Source organism: Protopterus annectens, chromosome 2.part1, assembly GCF_019279795.1.
Source record: "Protopterus annectens isolate FY-2018-M chromosome 2.part1, PAN1.0, whole genome shotgun sequence".
In the NCBI taxonomy this organism is placed as follows: domain Eukaryota; kingdom Metazoa; phylum Chordata; order Ceratodontiformes; family Protopteridae; genus Protopterus; species Protopterus annectens.
The window spans coordinates 1,673,689,151-1,673,712,279 of record NC_056729.1 but is presented as its reverse complement, the minus strand read 5'-3'; positions in this window follow the sequence as shown (position 1 = coordinate 1,673,712,279).

Genomic DNA, 23,129 nt, shown 5'->3' with positions numbered 1-23,129 from the left:
AAGAGGAGTGCCGCAAGATAAGCATGGGAAAGTCAAGAAATGGAAGGTGTATACTGTTACTTATACACAGATCAGGGAAAGAGGAGTGCCGCAAGATAAGCATGGGAAAGTCAAGAAATGGAAGGTGTACACTGTTACTTATACACAGATCAGGGAAAGAGGAGTGCCGCAAGATAAGCATGGGAAAGTCAAGAAATGGAAGGTGTACACTGTTACTTACACACAGATCAGGGAAAGAGGAGTGCCGCAAGATAAGCATGGGAAAGTCACGAAATGGAAGGTGTACACTGTTACTTATACACAGATCAGGGAAAGAGGAGTGCCGCAAGATAAGCATGGGAAAGTCAAGAAATGGAAGGTGTACACTGTTACTTATACACAGATCAGGGAAAGAGGAGTGCCACAAGATAAGCATGGGAAAGTCAAGAAATGGAAGGTGTACACTGTTACTTATACACAGATCAGGGAAAGAGGAGTGCCGCAAGATAAGCATGGGAAAGTCAAGAAATGGAAGGTGTACACTGTTACTTATACACAGATCAGGGAAAGAGGAGTGCCGCAAGATAAGCATGGGAAAGTCAAGAAATGGAAGGTGTACACTGTTACTTATACACAGATCAGGGAAAGAGGAGTGCCGCAAGATAAGCATGGGAAAGTCAAGAAATGGAAGGTGTACACTGTTACTTATACACAGATCAGGGAAAGAGGAGTGCCGCAAGATAAGCATGGGAAAGTCAAGAAATGGAAGGTGTACACTGTTACTTATACACAGATCAGGGAAAGAGGAGTGCCGCAAGATAAGCATGGGAAAGTCAAGAAATGGAAGGTGTACACTGTAACTTACACCAAGGTTTCTTGCTGGGCGTGCATGCGCACGTGTGCACACCATGAAGCATGAGTAGGGCAGTGTGTGCGCGTGTAAGGCAGACTAAGCATGTGGGAGCATGTTGGTAGATTTTTAACACTGTTTGCACTGGTGTGCAAGCGTTTTAACCCGAATAGGCAGATCCTGAACCGTGTAAACATATGTGCACACGTGTAAGCCACTGTGAGCGCGTTTCTGCTGGTATGCACACTGCTCCCCCCTGAGGAAACAGAAAGGAAAAAGGAAGCAAAAGAATTAGTAGGAAGCTAGCAGGGAATACTGCTGGAGCTAGCAGGTGAAAACAATTAGAAGCAGGCAATTACATAGGCAGAATAGTAGCCCAGCCCAGCACTTAAAACTCTGCAAACAGCAGTGCAGGATGTTTCTCTCAAGAGACACTGCAAGACAGGAGTAAGCTATTAGAACTGAAAACTGAAAAAGCTAAACTCAGAGCAGAAATGCTAGGGGCTGCCATAGCTGTCATAATGAGACATAGGAGACTTGCTGAGGGTGGTGACAATGCAGATGGTGCCAGACAACCCACAGTGAGGAGACGGAGAAGAGTGTACAGGCCCAGGTTCACCTACCACGGGTTACATGAGCTAGAGATAGTAGAGCGCTATAGAGTGGACAGAGAGCTCCTGCAGCAAATAGTCGAGCTGTGCAGGCCACGCCTCACACACAGAACCAACAGAGGGGAATCCATCCCAGTGGAAACCAAGGTATGTGTTGGCCAAAGAATACTAGCAACAGGTACCTTCCAGAGACCAACTGGTGATATGATGGGGATATCACAGGCATCAGCCTCCGGGGTACTGCACCAGTTCCTGGATGCCATGTCAGCACATGTCGGTGATCATGTATATTTCCCCAATGCCCGTGAGGTATTGGCCAGCAATATGCATCTCTTCCAGCAAATAGCGGAATACCCTGAGGTAGTGGGTGCAATAGACTGCACACACATACGCATCAAAGCACCAGCTGGTGAGCGGGGTAGGGCCTACATTAACCACAAGGGCTTCCCCTCCATCAACTGCCAGGTCGTGTGTGATGCCCAGGGCATAATAATGAATGTGTGTGCTGGCTGCCCTGGGAGCTACCATGATTCCCACATCTGGCATTTGACGCAGCTGTACCAGACATTTGCCAATGGGGACATCTCACATGGACACCTAGTGGGGGATGCAGGTTATGCACTGGAGCCGTGGCTGATGACACCCATCAGAAACGCACACACACCTGAACAGGAACGCCATAATGAGGCACACGCACAAACACGTAATGTAATAGAGCATGTGTTTGGGCTGCTCAAGTCATGGTTCCAGTGTCTGGACACATCTGGTGGAGCCTTGCAGTACTCACCAACTACATGTACCCAAATTGTCATGGTATGTGCTATGCTACATAATATGATCTTGCGAAAACAGCTGCAGCAGGACCAGCATAGGGCTGGGCCAAACAGCCCCCCACCATTGCCAAGGCCATCACAGGCAGAGCATGACTCGGAGGAGGAACAACCTGAGCCTGCCCCAGTAGGCAGAAGGAGGCATGCCCAGTATGCCCTGGCCTTGGCAAAGAGGCAACGCATAGCACATACACTGGCTCAGTAGGAACCCTGGGAATGATACCCTCTCTGATTCACTCAAATAATAACAGGGATGCCTAAAATGACATGAACTGCTCACAGACATGTACAGGGAGTGTAATATGTGCATCGGACAGAGGCAGCCCTGCAGAACCACCTGAGGCATGAATGCCATGTGTTAAGTAATGTAACACTATGTACTATATGCACACTTGAGGACCCTGACTAACATCCACCCTCACCAAGCATGAAGCCACAAAATGACGATGGGATGATCAATTGCAACTGGCTGAAGTAATGCAGTTAGTCAAAGGGGAGCCAATGTGTTTCAGGCTGGGAAGACATGCGGAGCATGACATGATGCACCACCTGCTAGGGGTGGCGTGCACCCATCATGCCATGCCCCATGGATACTGGCAAAGGCTGTCAGTACCCACAGCATGCCCTGAATAGGTAAGTCTCAAAACACAAACCCACCTTCATAGGTACCACAAGGGATAGGAACCTAGATGTAATGCTACCCAATGCCAGAAGTCTAAACAGCAAGATGCGTGCAGTGTAAACGCACACAGTATGGAGAATGTTGATATCAGTCCTGTAATAGAAAACTGGGTCAAGGCTCACATCAGCACCCTAACACTACCAGGTTACACCTCCTACTGTGCTGTACAGCCACAAAACATGGAACAAGCTACAAAAGGAGGGTGACTAGCAATAAATGTCAAGGATAACCACACCCCCATGTTGGTACCACAACAAGAAGCAGCATGGATTAGCCATGGTCAAATACCAATGGCTAAAACCGCCTCCCAGTATATAGCCTGCTGCAGACTACTGTCCTAATACCAGGAACTGCACCTGGCCTATGTTGGAATACATGAATATATCAAGCCCCCCAAACCACATTATATTGCTTGACTGAAAATACCCAGACATACACTGGGAGCATTATACTAGCACCAACACAGTAGGAGAAAAGTTCCCAGAATCCATAAACCAAAATGCCCAGGAACAACGTACCACTCCCACAAGAGTGGTAAGCATACTGGATGTGATAATCAGCAACATGGGTACTGGATGGCAAGATGAGAAGTGTATCCCTCACTGGTAAGACCAGACCATAGAGTAATCACACCAGATATACACATCCTGACCACAGTCCCTGGCCAGAAAACCACAGTGAAAAACATGTGTAAAGCATAGGTTGCACCCCTCCAAACCGATGTGGAATCCACGAAAGGCCCAGTGCAGGTGCAGAATATGGGACACACCGCAGAACATGTTATACAGGCATTCCATGAACACAGCCAGGAATGCTTGGATTATGCAATCACAGATAATAACAAGACACAATGCCATACACACAGGCATCTGGCATGCTGGACTCCAGCCATTACCAAACCATGCAAGAGAATGAGGAAGCTACTACATGATAGAGCAAACATAAAAAGGGAAGTAATCACTGATCAGTAGTATGGCAATAAAATATGTCCACACATACAATCCACTAAGGCCAGCCACAACAAGTAAAATCTGTGAATCCAGAGGCAATGTGACACCTGCCCCAAGTACACAGACAACCCACAACTCCCCCCAATAAATACAAATATATGTGAAAGATGCAACCATTTATCCAAACTGGAGGCTGAGCTTCCCCAACTCAGTACTGTCAAAACCAGTCAGGAGGAGAAGGTAACCACATACACCACAAACCCAGTCCCACATAGACCTATCACAACTGTAAACCAAACACATAAACACAGACAAACATTCCCGGAGGCCCTAATTACAAACACACCACACCAACAGAGGCCTCCAAAGCAGACCCCAAGCAACCACAACCTCCAAACATAGCACATGCAACACATAGTACATAAAGCTGGTGTGCCAAACAGTTACAGGCCAGAAGGAGAAACAACATGCCTGATACAGTTGTAATAGGTGTCTGTATAGGCAGACACACTGCTGTCCCACTCACCAGACTGAACAAGGGAAAGGGTACAGTAAGCTGCCTGTAGGCTGCCACAATATGCCACATAACACAAGTACGCAGGTCACCCCAAAGCAAGCAGAAATATGATGCACTCATTGTCCATGCTGGTGTGAATGACCTGAGATGTACCTCCCTGGACTACAGGAAAAGAGACATGGATGAGCTCTCTGAGTATGTACTCCAGGCCGGTATGACACTGGCCATTTGCAGCATCCAACCCTCACCAAGAATGATGCCACAGTACAAACACAGAATGATCAGCTTTAACAGGTGGCACAGTTACAGCTGTCAGTCCAAGAGGGTCTAATATCTGTCTGCTTGAGATGTCATGCATGACAAGCCATGCTGCTGTTCCAGGGATGGCTTGCACCTGTTACCCCTGGGCATCTGGATACTGGATAAGGCCTTTGCCACCTCCATAGAGCCGTACGTAGGCAAGGCCAAAAAGACTAACCCACCACCCTAGAAAACATAAGTGGTAAGAAACATAAGGATAATGCTGACCAATGCCAGATGTGTAAACTGCAATATGCATGCACCTGAGGCACTTCCCAGTATGGAGAACATCGATGTCTGTGCAGTGACAGAAGCCTGCTGCAAGCCTACTGACAGCACACCAGCACTACCGGGTTATACCACATTTCATGTGTTATGGCCCCAACACCTGGACCAAAACATCAAAGGAGGGGGAGTATCCATATGCAGCACAGACACCCATACGGCCAGGTAACTGACAATGCACGAAGCAGCGGAGACCACCCATGTGCACCTAAGTGTAGTCAAAACTGCTGTACAGTCTGTAGCATGCGACAGACCACACTCTCACACACAGGAACCCCACCCAGACATCCTGAAGACACTGGACAGTATGAATGTCCCACCAAATGCCAGACAAGGTACTCACAAATTACCAGATAGGTGGTAAACCATTATGTATGCAAGGAGTAATCAGGGACCTAGGGACACAAGTCGACAGTAACCTGTCATGTGACACTCACAATGCCAATGTGGCTAGGAAGACTGTCTATATTGGACACCGTATCATGAAAGGATTCATATCTACATCAACAGAGGTCACTGTGCCCCTGTACTGTTCCCTTATTGGACCCATAATCTAGTACAATGACTCATATGGGATGTACCGTACCTAACACCTGCAGCGGTTAGGAAGACCTCAAAGGTACCTCACCAAGAGGATAAAGGGTGTCAAATATATGTCATATGCTGCCTGGCTATAGACACCCCAGCTGAATGCAGTCACAGACTGCCTACACAGAGGCATTGTATGTCTGTTGTACAAGGCCATGTCCAACACAGGAGTAATGGATATGCTCCACCCCAGGAAATCAAAGCCATTGGAGCTGTGAGAGTGACAGATGTCAGCCTCAACACATAATGAAATAGGATGTGCTGAAGGGACAGATACATAACCCAAAGGCTCCCCACACCAAGAAATAGGATCCCAATTCATGTTAGGCAGAGCCCCTCACTGACACCCCTCAACAGGAATATTGCCAAGTGGATGGATGATCGTACATGTACACTGGGGGTCTTCACTGTGTCACGTCCAGACAGAGGCACAGTAAAGAAAATCATAAATGGCCATAATAGTCACATAGCAAGGGGCGACGAAAGACACACACACTCTGGCTAGGCGTACTAATGCCCTAGGGTGGATAGCCTAGTATGAACCTATGAACCTATGAAGATACAAATTGTACAGGACACTAAGGATAATCACAAGGCTTACTCAACTGATGGTAGGAACCATGTTGGGAATTCACAGATATGCTCCGAATCACACAGATATTACAAACAACATACCAAACACACACACATATTGCCAACATACAACCTGACAGGTTCAGTGCAACCCCAGAATGCAAAATATGTATCCCAGCAGACTGCTGGTCCCCTGACATTGCAGATGCTGAGGTAACAGCCATCATCTACAAAGCAAAACACACAGCAGCAAAGGTATGTGATGGTGTCCTGGGCTGAGGCCAACATGGACTCCAAGAATAATGGAATGCCAAATCACACTACTGCCCAATGTCAGCCTTAACACAGGATATGTACCCAAAGAGCAGTGTACAACAACAGTGGTCCTTCACAACAAAGGTGTTGCCTGAATGGATACTGCAAACTACCACCCCAGGATCCTGACAAGCTTGGTCTGCACAGCTATGGAAAGGATCAGTATGTACCGCAGACATAAAGCTATCGTGGACCTACTGACACCAGACCCTACCCAGTGTGGCTGTCGTAAGTGCAGATCCTGCCCCTAAACATGTTTGACCCATTTGAAACAGTCATTAAGGTCATTGATGAGGGCAATGTGGTCCACACAGCGTAGCTGGACCATGCATATGCTTCCAGACAATACCCTACGAGTTCAGTATGGATATGTTCACCAGCTTAAATATAAACCCCTATGTCAGTAGAGGGGTTGCAAACCAGACCAAGGACAGAACTGACATGGTCAGACATGCTGCATCCATGTCAGACTACAAAGCAGATATGAGTGGCATCCCACAAGGCTTGGTCCTGGGACCACCCCCGTTCCGTATATATGTTCCATAGGTACAGGCCAACATGGAAGGACTGTGACTGAACATGTATGCAGAGGAGTACAAACTGCCTACCATATCCGACCCCCAGCTGACACAAGCAACCCACAAAAGGGCCACATAGAAACAGACAACTGGAACCATAGCCATGTCAGCAAGCTAATTGCAGAACTGTGTATAGACAGCCACCATGGATATACAGTAAGAGCCCACCAATTACCACACAGGTGTTAACCCATTACGTACCTAACATGTAATGAGAGACCTGGGGACACAAGGTGATAGATATCCTGCATTGGACAAACATGTGGCTGTAGTGTTCGCAGAAACATACCATATACCCACCCGATCATGATGGTTGTCAGATGTAGATAAGGGGAGGTCAGCGTGGCTCTGCAGTCATCCTTCATCAGCATCACAATTGACTACAATAGCCCCTGTGGGATATACCTCAGCAGACACCTCCATCAACTGTAAAGTCCACAACAGTACCCCACCAGGAGTAGCAAAAAGCATGAACAGATGCCATGTGTTGCCTGATTAAACAAACTGCAGCTCCACACAATGCCATACTGCCCACCCAGAGGCAAGCTGTGCCTGATGTATGAAGCCATGTCCAAGCTGGAATCAATGAATATGCTGCACCTTGTACAATCTGAATGGCAGTGAGCTATGCACATGCGAGACCTGAACCCCAGCACTGACATACATAGGACAAGCTGTACAGAATGATCCATAACACAGAAGCCACCCCCACTCTTGAGTAAACTCCCAGTACAGGTTAGCCAGAGAGTCACCTATCAACACCCCTCAAGAAGAATCCTGATGAGTGGATGGGAGATGGTAGGTTAACTCTGGGTATCACTGTTATGTCAGAGGTAGACGGAGGCACAGTATACTAACCATGACATATGTCATGGCAAACTCCAGTTACAATGTGTGTCGAAGGACAAACACACTCTGTGACTAGCATCGGAAATGGCCTAGGGAACATCGCTAGTGTTTGCCAATGTCCACCTATGTTGTGGAATACACTACCAATGTTGGACAAGCCTGGTGTAGGTAGTCCATATCTGAACATAATGCAACATGGTCATATGTGCACAACTGGCCCCTACACAGTCTGTTGTGATCACTATGAAGATGTCAAGCAGTGATAGGACTAAAGCCCAGGATACTGTCCACCACAGTGAAAGTACTGAACCAGTACACTATACGGTACTACAGTGTTAGGTCATTATGAAAGGATGTTGACAACTGTATGCAAAGTATCCCATGCAATCCCTGCAGGCACAGTATAATCCCTGTTGTGGCAGACACGAAGCAGTTGGCCAGTTAGTACACAACTTGACACCCAACACACAACCATAAACGTGAGATATTGTTGGAGTTCACACACACCCAAATATGTGGTGGACTGCAGAGTTCAACATATGGAAAGCTCACACTGGGCATGCTCGCACACTTTGATAAATGAGGCATATGTCAGACAATATGCCATGGAAAGGCTGAACTGGGCATGCTCACACACTTAGGCCATATCTCTGTTTAGCAGTTGGCCACACATATCTGGTATTTGTACGTGTCATTCCAGGAACCAACCACAACACAGCAATCTGCCCAGTGCACACAGTAAATGACTACAGAGACATAAGTGATATAGTGGATCACCCTCATATTCAAACATCTTCCACAGATACACAAGTTGTTCATAGGAACAGGGAATGCTATGACAATAAAGACCTGCAAACAGTCTAACAGCAACAAATATTGTGCATCTGACAATTAAACATATGGGTGTAGAGGTCAATACTAGGCTTGTTGCCCTAGGGAATGACAGCTTAGCCAGAGTGTGCTTGGCATCTGCATCCCCAGTACAGTAGGCTACTGTGCCACTGTAAAGTAGGTCACATAAGGCAACGTGTGAGGCTAGTGAGCTGTGCCTCTGTCAAGCAGGGGCACAGTGGAGATCCCAGGGTTTGAATGTGCTAAGCCACATCCATGTTGTTGGTGTGTGCTGGAAGAGGGTTGCTGAGGACCTCTAACAGTAAGTGGGCATCAATAACAGACTGAGGGGAGCCCTATCTGCATTGTCTGGACAATTCCACTGTCAACACTGTGTTGTGATGATTATGTGGGAATGAAGTGTATCATGCTGGTACAGTTCACAGATGTCCTCCCTCTGTGGGCTACAGCTCTGCAATGTATTAGCTCACTTTGTCTGTTGGACGGCTCATATATGGCTGGTGTACACCTGACAGGTGTCTTGTTGTGGAGCAGTCATGGGTATATGTGGGATAGCATGATCAATGCAAACCTTACACATGCTCATAGAATGCAATTGTCAAGGATTATGCAGAGTGGCCAGTATAGTCCCCCAGCATGAGTCCTTTGAAGTCGTCCACCCCAGTCTTCACAAGTGTAGAGTCTGCTTGTGCTAAATACAGTTTGTTTGCAGTGCCAACCTTGCCTGGGGGTGGGGATGGGATATGGATGTCCAGGGAAAGGTGGGTATGGTCAGATATCAATAATGGTGGTCTACCTCTGGTGTGGAACAGTGAGTACCCATGTTGCAGATAGACAGGTGCAATATGTATTCCCCCATGTGGCTGTGGTGAGTGGTTCTGCCATAGCACATGGACCCACAAATTGTAGTGGCTGTAGGGTAAAGTTGTAGAGGCCTGAGTAGTTCCCACACACAATATGCCTGTACCTGATGTTAACAACTGGAATGGTGTATGTGAACACCTGCATATCACGGCACTGTTCCCAGGGAAGCAAAGTGTGTGTCCTGGATGTGGGAGTGGTGTTCTGGACTGGTTGTGTTGTGTGTTACAGGTCCTGTGGTCACGAAGCATGGTATAGAACATAACCTGCCAGTGCGATGTGCATATCTGACCCTGAAGTAGGTGGCTGCAAATGCATATATATGCTATCCCCCACCTGACAGGTAGTACTAGATGTACATACCTCTGTAGAAATAAAGATGTCAGCACCCTATAAATACTGCAGGTGCAGAACAGATGCCCAGTAATTCGGATAGCGCGCTCTGCTAATGCGTCTCCCTCAAGTGTCATAATATAGTTAGGTAGGAGTTTGAACCATGCAAATGCTCAGTGTGTGTGTGTGTGGGTGAGCGGGGTTGATTTGTGTGCAAGTCTGTGTGAGGGAGATGTCCCTTTTGGCAACTGGGAAAACACTCTACAGGATGCATATTCCCCTATCTAAGCACTGATGATGTCAGCACCCTATAAGTACAGCAGAAGAAGGGAGCCCTCCCTGTAATGCGAATAGCGCACTCCGCTAATGCATCTGTCATGAGTGTCATAACATAGTTAGGTAGGGGTTTGAATCCTGCAACTGCCCAATGTGTGGGGAGGGGGGTTAGTGTGTGTGCAAGTCTGTGTAAGGGAGATGTCCCTTTTGGCAACTGTGAAAACACTCTACAGGATGCACATTCCCCTATCTAAGCACTGATGATGTCAGCACCCTATAAGTACAGCAGGAGAAGAAAACCCTCCCAGTAATGCGAATAGCGCTCTCTGCTAATGCATCTGTCACGAGTGTCATAACATAGTTAGGTACGGGTTTGAATCCTGTAACTGCCCAGTGTGTGTGGAGGGGGGGGTTAGTGTGTGTGGATGTCTGTGTGAGGGAGATGTCCCTTTTGGCAACTGTGAAAACACTCTACAGGATGCACATTCCCCTATCTAAGCACTGATGATGTCAGCACCCTATAAGTACAGCAGGAGAAGGGAACCCTACCAGTAATGCGAATAGTGCGCTCCGCTAATGCGTCTGTCACGAGTGTCATAACCTAGTTAGGTAGGGGTTTGAATCCTGCAACTGCCCAGTGTGGGTGGAGGGGGGTTAGTGTGCGTGGATGTCTGTGTGAGGGAGATGTCCCTTTTGGCAACTGTGAAAACACTCTACAGGATGCACATTCCCCAATCTAGGCACTGATGATGTCAGCACCCTATAAGTACAGCAGGAGAAGGAAACCCTCCAGTAATGCGAATAGCGTGCTCTGCTAATGCGTCTGTCACAAGTGTCATAACATAGTTAGGGAGGGGTTTGAATCCTGCAACTACCCAGTGTGTGTGGAGGGGGGTTAGTGTGTGTGGATGTCTGTGTGAGGGAGATGTCCCTTTTGGCAACTGTGAAAACACTCTACAGGATGCACATTCCCTATCTATGCACTGATGATGTCAGCACCCTATAAGTACAGCAGGAGAAGGAAAACCTCCCAGTAATTTGAATAGTGCTCTCTGCTAATGCGTCTCTCTCAAGTGTCATAACATAGTTAGGTAAGAATTTGAAACCTGCAAGTGCGTGTGTGTTTGGATGTGGGAAGTTTGTGTGTGTGCAATTCTGTATGAAAAACATGTGCTTTTTGGCAATCAGGAGATTACACTACATGATGCACATTACCCTTTCCAAACACTGATGATGTCAGCACCCGATAAGTACAGCCAGAGAAGAGGAACCTCCTAGCAATCCGAATAGTGCACTTCGCTAATGCGTCTCTCTCACGTGTCGTGACATAGTTAGGTAGGGGTATGAATCCTGCAAATGGCAAGTGTGTGTATGTGTGTGTATGTGTGGGGTAGTAGGGTGTGTGTAATTGCAAGTGTGAGAGAACAGATCCATTTGGCAAATACTACAATACACCAGATGCTGCATATTCTCCCAGTAAACACAGGGGATGTCACCACACTATCAGTACAGCCAAACAGGGCTAGTTGGCCAGTAATGCCAATAGTGCGCTCCGCTACTGGGTCCATTACCATTGTCAGAGCACAGATAGGTATGTTTTGGAAACCCACAACTGCCACGTGTGGTTGTGTCACACAATATGACCTTGTGTGGGTTTCTGTGCATAACAATGCATGCCATTGCCTAAACCAGCAATGGCAATGCACACATGATGTATGTGTGTGACACATACACATAAATACCTGTGACCTGCAGTAGTTACCATGTCTGACACGTGCCTCGACTGGATAAATGGTATTAGCAATGCATAACAATATGACTGTGTCTTACTGTGCAGGGGCCACACGCGGTATGTGTCTATACAGTGTGGGTTATATATGGTATAATACCTACAGCAGGGGATACACATCTGGTCTGGGCCATATAGTTTACATGTTGTCGATGAACAGGTGCTGCATGTTCCCACCTGTTGTGGGAGAGGTAACATGTTATTCCACTGCAATTCAGTGACCACATGCTGGGAACCTTTCAGCTAGTGTGTTGTAGCTACAGTAATGCTCACACACAATGTTTGGCTGGATGCAGTCCAGCCATATAAAGACATTTCTTGAGACTGTCATATTGCCAGTGTTGTTAGGGAGGATAAGTGGGTTTCCTGTGTATGGGAGGGTTGTGTGTGCCAGGCTATGAACTAGAAGGCAGTCCAACACACTGTTAGCTGCTCATGAATAGGCCCTGATGCTTTGTGCTGTGCCAACAACCTGGAGGTGTGTGTATCTGTGGTGCCTTGGGATACCACCCCCCTGCCCATGTGTGTTACATGTGTAGGGGACGACAGGCATGGTATGAGGTATAACCTGGCAGTGATGGGTTGCACCTGTGAGCCGTGAATCAGGACTCTGGTACTGCACAGACATTGCAGTTCACCGTGCTGAGGACAGTGTCCAGTGCATGCATCTTGCGGTGTACACTGCTGGTGTTGTGTAGCATCACTGTTAGTGTCTTATCCTGTGTGATACCTGCGGAGGTGGCTATGTAATCCGTGTTCTGGAGCAAAAGGCACTATGTGTGTATCAAGGGGCTTCGCCAATATACAATGGCCCATGGGTGTCACATGCAAGCTGCCCCTCGCAAATCATTGTGGCTTCCCTAGCATGTAAGCACATGTTGACAGCCAGTGGATACCCTATGAATGACATTGGAGATTGAGCAGAATGTAGACATAGAACACCCCTTCTACATATAGTGGTAGCATACCTGGTGAGGGTATGATGGCAACCAAGATCAGGCTCATACTGGCCCATGCCACATGCTGAGAGATCCCTTCTATGTTCCCTATCATGTAGTCCAGGGAGGTATGTCTCAGGTCATCCATAGTGGCATGGTCAATGACTGAGTCATATGTGTCCATGCCTCTGACTGACCTGTATGCATGTGTTTTGTGGTGGACCATAGTGCCCCACAGGCATATCACTGTGACCTTCACCATGTACAGCCTGTTGAGTGGGACCCCACTGCAGCAGCCAAGAGAGGTACCTGACACATCTGTAGCAGGTGTGTTGTGTAGCCCTACAGGCTGTGAGTGTGTGGCACACGGGATGTGTGTGCCATGTGTGGCATGTGCTCTGTTCCGACATAACATATGCCTGTGTGCCAGCTGCAGAGGTGTATGATGCTCAGGCAGAATGCTATTCGGAGTCTCCAAGTATGCCCCAGTGTGTTCAGATTGCTGTCAGTGCGGGTCTATGTCAGACTGGTATTGTAGTCACTGTAGTATGCCATGCCACCTGACAGGGTATGGCAGTACTGGGTTCAGAGTGCTCAGTCCCCAGATTGGCTATGTGGTGGCATCCCACACATGTGTTGTACGTTCCTGGCCAGGGGTGAGGGTTGACTGCATACATGTGGCAGCTGTGACATTGCCACATGACTCACATAAACCACAACTGGACCATAGAGGTGATTCACAGGTTACCGTTGCACATGCTACCATAGTAGTGTGATTGCCATGGTGATTACCAACACATAGGGCCAATGGGGAACAACATACTGAAGGTGTGTATGTGTGGGTGTACTGCTACTGATTTCATAGCACTGGCATATATGGCTGCACATGTGGGTAAATTCCAGGTAAGTCATGTGCAATGTGTCACAGGCAACGTACATGCGAACAGGACAGACAGTGACGTTCCGTCATGTGAAAACTTGACATACATATAGTACGCTATGCAGATGTCACTAGGAGTCCACAGAAGCACTGTAACGCTGCATTGCAGGTGGAAGCAGTGTTCCAGGGAACCCCAAATGAACATGCATGCAAACAAAGCTACAGTAAGCAGGGCTGGAAGTAGTCCATTGAACAACAAAGAAGGGGTAACACTAACAGTAGGTAACAGTGCAAATATGTAGGCACTATCAACGTGTACCCAGGAATGCACAGCTCAGATGTCCATGGTAGAACTGATATTATGTCATAGTTAATTGTGATTTGTATTACATTGGTACTGCACACATATCAACATGCGCAAACATCCACATTGCATAGTCGTTGTGGGCAACTTGCCACCATTACTGTACATGTCCATCATTGCATATCACTACTTGCATTAGCTTCCCCCCTGTGCTACCCATGTATGTTGACATCCTTACCACTGGTATGCAATAATGTGCAGCTTTTACACTATGGTACTTACTATGGGTGTAGATAACAATTCAGGACAGTCATACGGTTACTGCATCAGGCATGCTGGGATATACACACAGTCATATCAGCACAGTGTACTGTTACCAACATGATACTACTAATACACTTCTATGTAGTCACCCTGTGCATCAGCACTGTGTTTACCTGTTCCTGCACTGATGTTGGAGATTGCACAGTTTCATCATATGCACAGGGTGTGAATTAGGTATGCCTGAGTCTGCCACTGATAACACCAATTGACATGTGTGTGTATGTGTGTTGGTGAGGGACAGCAGTACAGGGTGGGGCACTGTTGGTGCAGTGTGTGCGTGTATGTGGTAGTCCTAGGTGTTAACATTTCACATGTGTGCATGCACGCACACAGTTCGACCTCATGGCTGCCATATACAGGAGTTTGTGGACAGCCACAGACTGCACCTGGCAGGTCATACAGATCAGTGTCTGTGGGCACAGACACGGTACCTGTGCCTGGCAGGGGTGCTACAGACCGTATCCGGTACTAAGCCAGACTGGGTACTGTCATCAGAAGTGGGAGTGTGTTGACTGGACACAGGTCCCTGTTGGGACTGTCCAGAGCCACGTGCACGTGGTCTCCTGGGGCATTCGGATGACAGCACAGATCCAGCATTGCTGGGACTGCTGCTGGCACTATGGGGGCATCCGCGGGCCTGTTGTCATCTGCACCGACTGCCAGCAGCTGCTGTTGCTGGCATATGGCCATGTTGATGCCACAACCGTCCACCATTGCCCTGGCTCATGGACATGTGGTTGTGGAACTGCTGTAATATGTCCCCACAACATCTGTCTATGACATCGGTGAAATTACGGATATCATCCGCGATGTCACGCATACTGTCAGTCATGGCTGTGTGACATGCTCTCAGCTCCCTCAGACCCTGTCTGGTGTACCTTTCCATATGCGACTGTGCCTGCATGACAGCCCGAAACATAGCTGAGGTTGACAGACCTCTTTGGGCACGTCTGCCAGAGGCAGTACGCCCTCGGATGCTCCCACGAGAACCCATGGGCAACTGTCTGTGTGGTACCATCGCAGGACCCTGCCCATGGCTGCTGTGTGGGGATGCATGTGCCACAGATACCACATTACCCTGGTCAATGCCCACTGTGTCCTGTCCATCACCTAGGGACAATGGTGACATAGGATGTACTGGCAGGATGACTGTGCGCAATGATGGGGTTGACAGCTGTGTACTGTCAATTGGCTGACCAATGACGAACCCTGACACACCTTCCTGTGCCATTACACAGATGTCATCATTATCAGTACCTGTGGCACCAGATTCAGGTTCCCTGCTGCAGGACACCAGAGCAGCACCAGAACCTGTGGGAGGAAGACAGGAAACACAGTTTACAATGTCTACACAATGTTACCAGTGATGCACTTATGCACACATGCACACGTGGACACATGCACACATGCACACATGCACACGTGGACACAGGCACACATGCACACATGCACACATGCACACATGCACACATGCACACGTGGACACAGGCACACATGCACACATGCACACGTGGACACAGGCACACATGCACACCCCGCAGTATACACACAGAGCACTACTGAGTTACACTAGTATTACTAGCACTATCAGGACTATTATAGGTATTGTTAAAACACACTCAAGAGCATGGATGTGCTGCCTTGCTGTAACACCGGAGGGACCTGCAGAAATGAGGAGATTAATGTCAGTGGGCACAACTGTGCCATTGATACTGCATATGATACAGTGCAGTAGTACACCAGTTGCCTTTCACACGTCAGCTGCTGATATTGGCAATATCACACCTGCACAATTACATACTATGTTGACAGCTACATACCACGGACACACCTTACACATGCATAAACTAACAGTGTACTGAACAGTCAAGTGTACATATGGCATATCACCTGCACGCTCCATGTCGTGCTACTGTGTGGATCCAGCCTCCATCATGATGCAGGTGTGTTGCTGTTGATGTTCCGGGGCTGGAGCCACAACACTTAGGAGTAGCCCCCTCCAGTCTGGTGAGGGGGGGATGTGTGGCCACCCCACCTCCTGTGGCAACCTGTTGCCTGTGGATATCCGACGCACGCTGACGGACATTTCTGATTAAATCACTGCAGTGATGTCGTACCTGCTCATATGTCCTATTATGCATGCCAATGTCATTTACCCTACGGACAAGGTCTTGCCACAGTGCTGCCCTCTTCTGCTGATTCTGGCTGGTGCGGGAAAACAGTATGTCATAATCCCGCACCAGGCTCTGGTGTATCTCCTCATCTTCTGCTGCAGAGTAGGCAGGATTACGCTGATGCGCCATGTCCCTGGAAGAGAACGCAAACAGGATATCAGCAGACTATGTCAAAAATATATGGCACACATACTATACATGATACTCAACTGTAGTGATGTACTACTACTCCCATATGTAGCACGTGTGTGTCTCTTGGTGGATACACAAGTACATGGCCAGATATCAGTGCTCAGCCAACACCTGTGCAACAATACCTGCCACATTCCATACAACATAGTGGCATGCCCCATCAGTCAGCACATTGCGATGGGTCCAATGCACAACCTCACTTTGGGGGTTCATATCAAGGTACTGTATGTGGAACGCCATCCACTAATGTGATCTGGACACAAGTTACTCGGCCTGGATATACATATCCCACCACCACCACCACCAGCACAGTAGACTACTTTGATATGTATGTGATTAGACAGTTATTCACTTGTTAGGACTGAGATGGTATCCATGCAGCCCACTGGGCCAGTGGAAGCCACAACCCACACTGCTGACCCCTTTGCGAATGCTTCCCACGGACATCCCAAATAATGCATGGAACATGCACACACATTTCTAACCCAGACCCTATGCACAAAGGTTAGGCATCCTGTTCGGTGGACCCCAGCCAAAGGCAGATTGTATAACGATAGAAGGAGGCTACTGCAGGACAGAGCAGATTCACATTATGGGAAGGCATCTGTGGTCAGCACTGGTAATAAGCTACGGTCCCTCATAACAACATCCACGGCCTACTCTGGGAGGGAAATGGCCATGAACACTATAGATAACCACAAGGCCTTCTTCAGTTATGTTATACATATGGACCAAACACCTCAGATATGCTCTGAGTTACTACACACCTACTTAACATTCACCAAACACACAGATTTTGACAACATTCTTGCAGACAGGTTCGGTGCATGTATCCCCCCTCCTTCTCCCCCACACTTAGAAATACTTATCACAGCTGAATGTAACCTCCCTATCATCTCACATGTCCAGGTGGGGACCGCCCTCAGCAAAGCAGAACGCACAGCATCAATGTGACCTGATGGTATCCCTGGATGTGTGCTATGTGAACTCCAAGAGGACATACAACTGCATATAAGACTGATATTTAACCTTGGCCGTACTATGGGATATGTACCTGAACACTGGCATACAGCAACAGTGGTCCCACTCCACTAAGGGGGCACCTCTACTGACCCTGGGAACTACAGCACCATAAGCTTAACCAGCCTGGTCTGCAAAGCTATGGAATGATTCAGTATGGGATGCATATACAGCGATATTGGGTACCTGCAGACACTTGTTCCCAGCCAGTTTGCCTTTGTGATGGGCTGATCCTGCCTTTTGAACCTGGTTGACCTTTCAAAATAGTCACTACAGCCATTGATGAGGGCAACGCAATCCATACAGCCTACCTGGACTTGCCTAAGGCCTTCAACACAGTACTCCACTCAGGCATCATAGACAAGCTCATTAGCTTACATGTTACTACATATGTCACATGATGGGTTGCACACTGGTTGACATACAGAACCCATAATATCAATATTGTAGGAGCCATGTCAGACTCAATGCCAGTCACATGTGGTATCCCACAGGCCTCTGTCCTAGGACCCCTCTTGTTTGGCATTTATTTCTCAGATGTAAAAGCAAACATGTGCGGGATGTGGATGACAAAGTTCCCAGGTGACTGCAAACTAAGCACCATAGTCGTTACACCAGCTGACACACACATCCTACAAACAGGCCTGACTGAAACAGAAAGCCGGTGCCAGGATCATGGTCTAACACTGAATGACATGTAATGTATAGTCATCCCCTTTGGGTGGAACTATGTGCACACAACATATCACATGGACATACCTATAGATAAAGACCTATGACACATATGGAGGGTTCACAGTATGCAGACTATTAACTTGTTACTTTACATTACCTGTGTTTGTCGCAGCTGGTTGTGTTACTGCTACTACAGCTTCCTGCTGGTGCTGGAACAGCTTGGTACTGACACTGCTGACAGCTTCAACTTAGTTTGTGTACCGTGTGTTGTTGTTTGTGTTCTTAATTTTTTTTTCTTTCTCTCTCTCTGTCTCTCTCTCTCTCTCTGTCTGCCTCCAGACAGTGCAATGAAAGTATTGCATGTGTAGAGTGTGAGTACAGGATGCTTTTGTAGGTAGCTGCATAGGTCCATGTGATGGCCTCTGCACCAATTGTAAGCCAGCATTTGCTAATTGAATGCAGCCAGTTGTGTACTGATTGCAGTTCTCACTGTGATTTCAGGACAGTGCTATAAAAGGGTATGTGAGATAGGCATTGCCCTTTCAGATTGTAAGGACGGGGACCATGCTGGTATGCTGTGGACACTGTTCTGTGAGTGTAAAGGTTAGTATCTCTCTCATGATTCAGGCTGTGTTGTAGATTCACATTTCTCCATTCTTCTCTCCTGTTTCCTGTAGTAAGTGTGTATGCACACTGACACCTACAACTATATATATATATATATATATATATATATATATATATATATATATATATATACATATATATGTAAATATACATACATTTATATATGTACATTAACTGACATTATTACCTACTAGCTACCAACTAGCATGGCTGTTTCTGTTCACACACTACTATTATGGAAATCCACAAGTTTTGACAGTAAGTATAAATGACATGCTTTGTGTACTACACATCCTATATTCCCTTTACATTCATTCCTACTATTACATGATATATTTATTTTAGCACAATGTTCTTCTATAACAGTCATGGCTTAGTGGTAGGTCATGCAGACTAGTGTTTCCTGGGTTCGGGACTGACAGTGGGATTTTATTTTGCTTTTGAACTGACTACAGGACCTGTCAATCAGAGTGACTAAGGCACTTTTAAGCAGTTGTAACCTGGTTAGCGCTGGTTTGCGTGGAGCTCCAGCATGCGCACTGGCATTCAGCTCCGCGCACACCCGCTTACAACCGCTTAACAGTGCTTACTCTGGCGCACACCTGCGCTATTTTCTTTGAAAGAAATGAAAATGGGGAGACAGGAAAGTGGTGAAAGAGGGGTCACAAAGAGGGTAAGACAGTAGGGAAACAAGCTTGGGTTTTGCAGGAGGGATGTAGGTAAGGCCCATAGCTGCCCATTTCTTCATCAGCAACAGGTGTGCATATGTATGTAATTTGGTGTGACATTTGAAACCTTCCACCCCTGAGAGAGGTGTCAGGACAACAATAATATTTGTTGTACAGCCAATTGTAATTGATAGTTTCCATGTCCAGCAGACATGTGTGCGGAATGGGCAGCTATGTATGGGGCATAATTTTTTTGTGGGTACAGAGTGCCCTTTTTTTTTTTTTTTTTTCAGGTGAGAGTGGTATGTCAGGTGAAGGAAGTCGGTATAGCTGGGGAGGTAGGTTGGGTAGGTCAACAGACAAGACAAACAAGATGCATACAGGGGCGGTGTATGACACGTGTGTGGGGGTTACACAATTGACGGGGACGGATGTTTGGATATCCAGAGCCCATGAGCCCACAGATGGCAACAGTGGAACTGATATCCCCACCCATGGGCAGTTGCCACTGTTCCTTCACTGCCCAGAAAGGGGCTGTGCTGGGGGCTGTGTAGGCTGGGCAACAGGCATGCCTGTAAGTTGTGCCACCTGTGCCTCAAGCTGGCGTAGGGGCCCAAGAACAGAGTCCCGGATCTCCCTACGCACCACAGTCCGGATGCTATGGAGGGTGAGTGGTGGTTCTCCTCCGGCCACACTTGTAGAGGGGGGACGGGCCCCATCCCCTGCAGCGCTTTCACCCGCAGGTGGCACAGGGCCACCGGAGGAGGGTCCAGACTGGGCACTAGTGCCAGGTGCACTCGCCAGCTGAGGTGGGAGAGGTGGGTCTGCTGGAACCCGCCTTCCCTGTCGTCCTATGTTTTGCATTATGTCATGACATTTGGGTTAGTAACATACAATACCATTCGCAATTAGTTGTAACAGCATGCATTAGTATTCCCATTAACCAAACACCCAGATATTCACACCATTAAACAGCGAGCATAACACATGCATAATTTGATCAGCAATACACAGTCCAACAACATGCAGGGTTGATTGATGGCAACAGGCCGTCAGGTTTGGATGTATGAACAGGGCAGATGCATCAACGTACATGCAAATATTTATGACCCAACAGGACAAATGTCCAGGGGTGTTAATTGTGACTGCACATACCAATTCCACGTGGAATGGATTATATGTGGTTATAGGGTGGGGTGAAGAAAATATTATTAACACCTTCGAATACCAATACATATGCTGTACATTTCTAATAGCTGCAGATATATACACACTACTGTTTTAACTACAGTTTCCTATATGATAACTACTTCAATTTGGTGATAGGACTGTTACTGCTACAGAAATATACATTTTATTGTTATTCATACACGTTCATATCTGGCTTTGTTTAGATACATCATCCTGCTACATTTGCTTTATATAGCTATAGACAACTGTGGATGTTTGGTATTTCAGACAATCATACTATCTGCATATTGCAGACTGAGAGCAACATATCCAGATTTTGGGATACACATTCCAGCTGCAGCAACACTTTGAACACATTTCGCAGTTTGGTTCTACTTGTCACATTCATTTCATTCTGTACTGACTGCAGTATACTTTATTCAGGGGTTATTACTACTTTATTGGTGGATTCATAACTCTTTCTCACACTCTCTCATTTGTTTTCATTTTACTATTCAGGATGATACTTACTTCTAGGCTTTATTGACATGTTTTACCTGTAGTTATTACAATCCTTTCCAGCAGTCTCACTTCTGTCATGTTTCAGTATTTCAACAGGGATATATTTCACACATGTGATTTGCTCATCTTCTGCAGCTGTACTTTTCAGCCTGCTGCAGGTTGTGTACTATTATATTACAGGTGGGGCATCTTTATTTCAGACTTTATTTCAGACATTTTCATTTTTCTGTTTGGATTACAGACTGCAACACACTTTTGTAATCAAGCAATACTTGCAAACACTCTTACACTGTTACTTGCACATTTTATTACTTAGTGACTACACTGCACTCTTTTGCTAACTGTCATGCTTTTATATTTCTTTACAGTTACTGGGAGTGGATTACTGACCTGCCTGGTGGTGCAACCGCACCAGCCTATCACCATAGGCTCTGCGGTTCGCAGAACAGAATCTGCAGCTGGAATATAAATGAAGTAATATTGGAATACACATCTCCATAATATCAGCTAGTTTAATTTCTTACATACATAATTAAATGTAACTTACTCAGTAGTGGGGCGTTGGGCATTTGCCGGGCCTCCTGGATCCAAAGATTCAATTGGTCCTGCTTACGTCTCTTCAGGTCCGCATGGTGGTGACGGACCTGCTCACCAGTCCTTGGAATCCCTGTGGCACTGGTGAGATCATGAGCCAACCGGTCCCACGCCTCAGCCCTATATGCTCCCCACAGGACCTGGCCCTGCATGAGTTGGGCCTCATGATTGTGGACTAGGAGCCAGACCATGTATCTGGACTCCTCAACTCCCCACCTCTGTGCTCGAAAGCAACTACCCTCACCTACTCCTGACATTCTGGCTGCAAGTTAGTTCTACAATCGTTTATGCTGTGTATTCCCGCCTATGGGGCTTATATATGCCGTTTTTCCTGCACTTATCTGTGATTGGCCATTTTGGAATTGTATCAACTTCACAAGACCTGCTTTGTCATGCTCCACTTTCTATTCATTCCTATATATTTGCTATTACTGCATTTCAAAGTACAGCTGTCATGGCTTAATGGTTCAGTACCTTGACTATGGTGCATGGTATCCTGGGTTCAAACCTGGCCACTGCTTTTTATATTTTATGACTGTCTAGACAGGCTAGGGGTGTGCCTGTGTAAAGGCAGTTTTGATACAGCTTGCTCAACATTGCCCATTGGTAAGCTTGTTGACGCGGTGCGCAGCTCCGCGGAAACGAGTTACGCTAGTTTACGCTTCATTTGGCTGTCAGCATGCATATTACGCTCAGCTCAGCTAGGGGCACACAGTTTCAGCGTGTTAAACCACTGCTCACCTACGGGCACTCATTTTACACCTGTTAAAGCACTGCTCACCTACAGGCAGATGCACTCACCTTGTTAGACTGTAGCTCAGCTATAGGCTCATCTGGCATTTTTTATTGTTTTGTTATCTCACATTTCTTCAAAATAAATGGCCTATTTCATTACATTTTACATAGAATATAATTTTATATGTGTACATATTTGTCAGGGACTTGTTTCGTGCTTATTTTACTAAAAATAAAAATTGATGTCGTGGGGGCTCGAACCATGACTGCCTGCTCTTCAGCTAACAT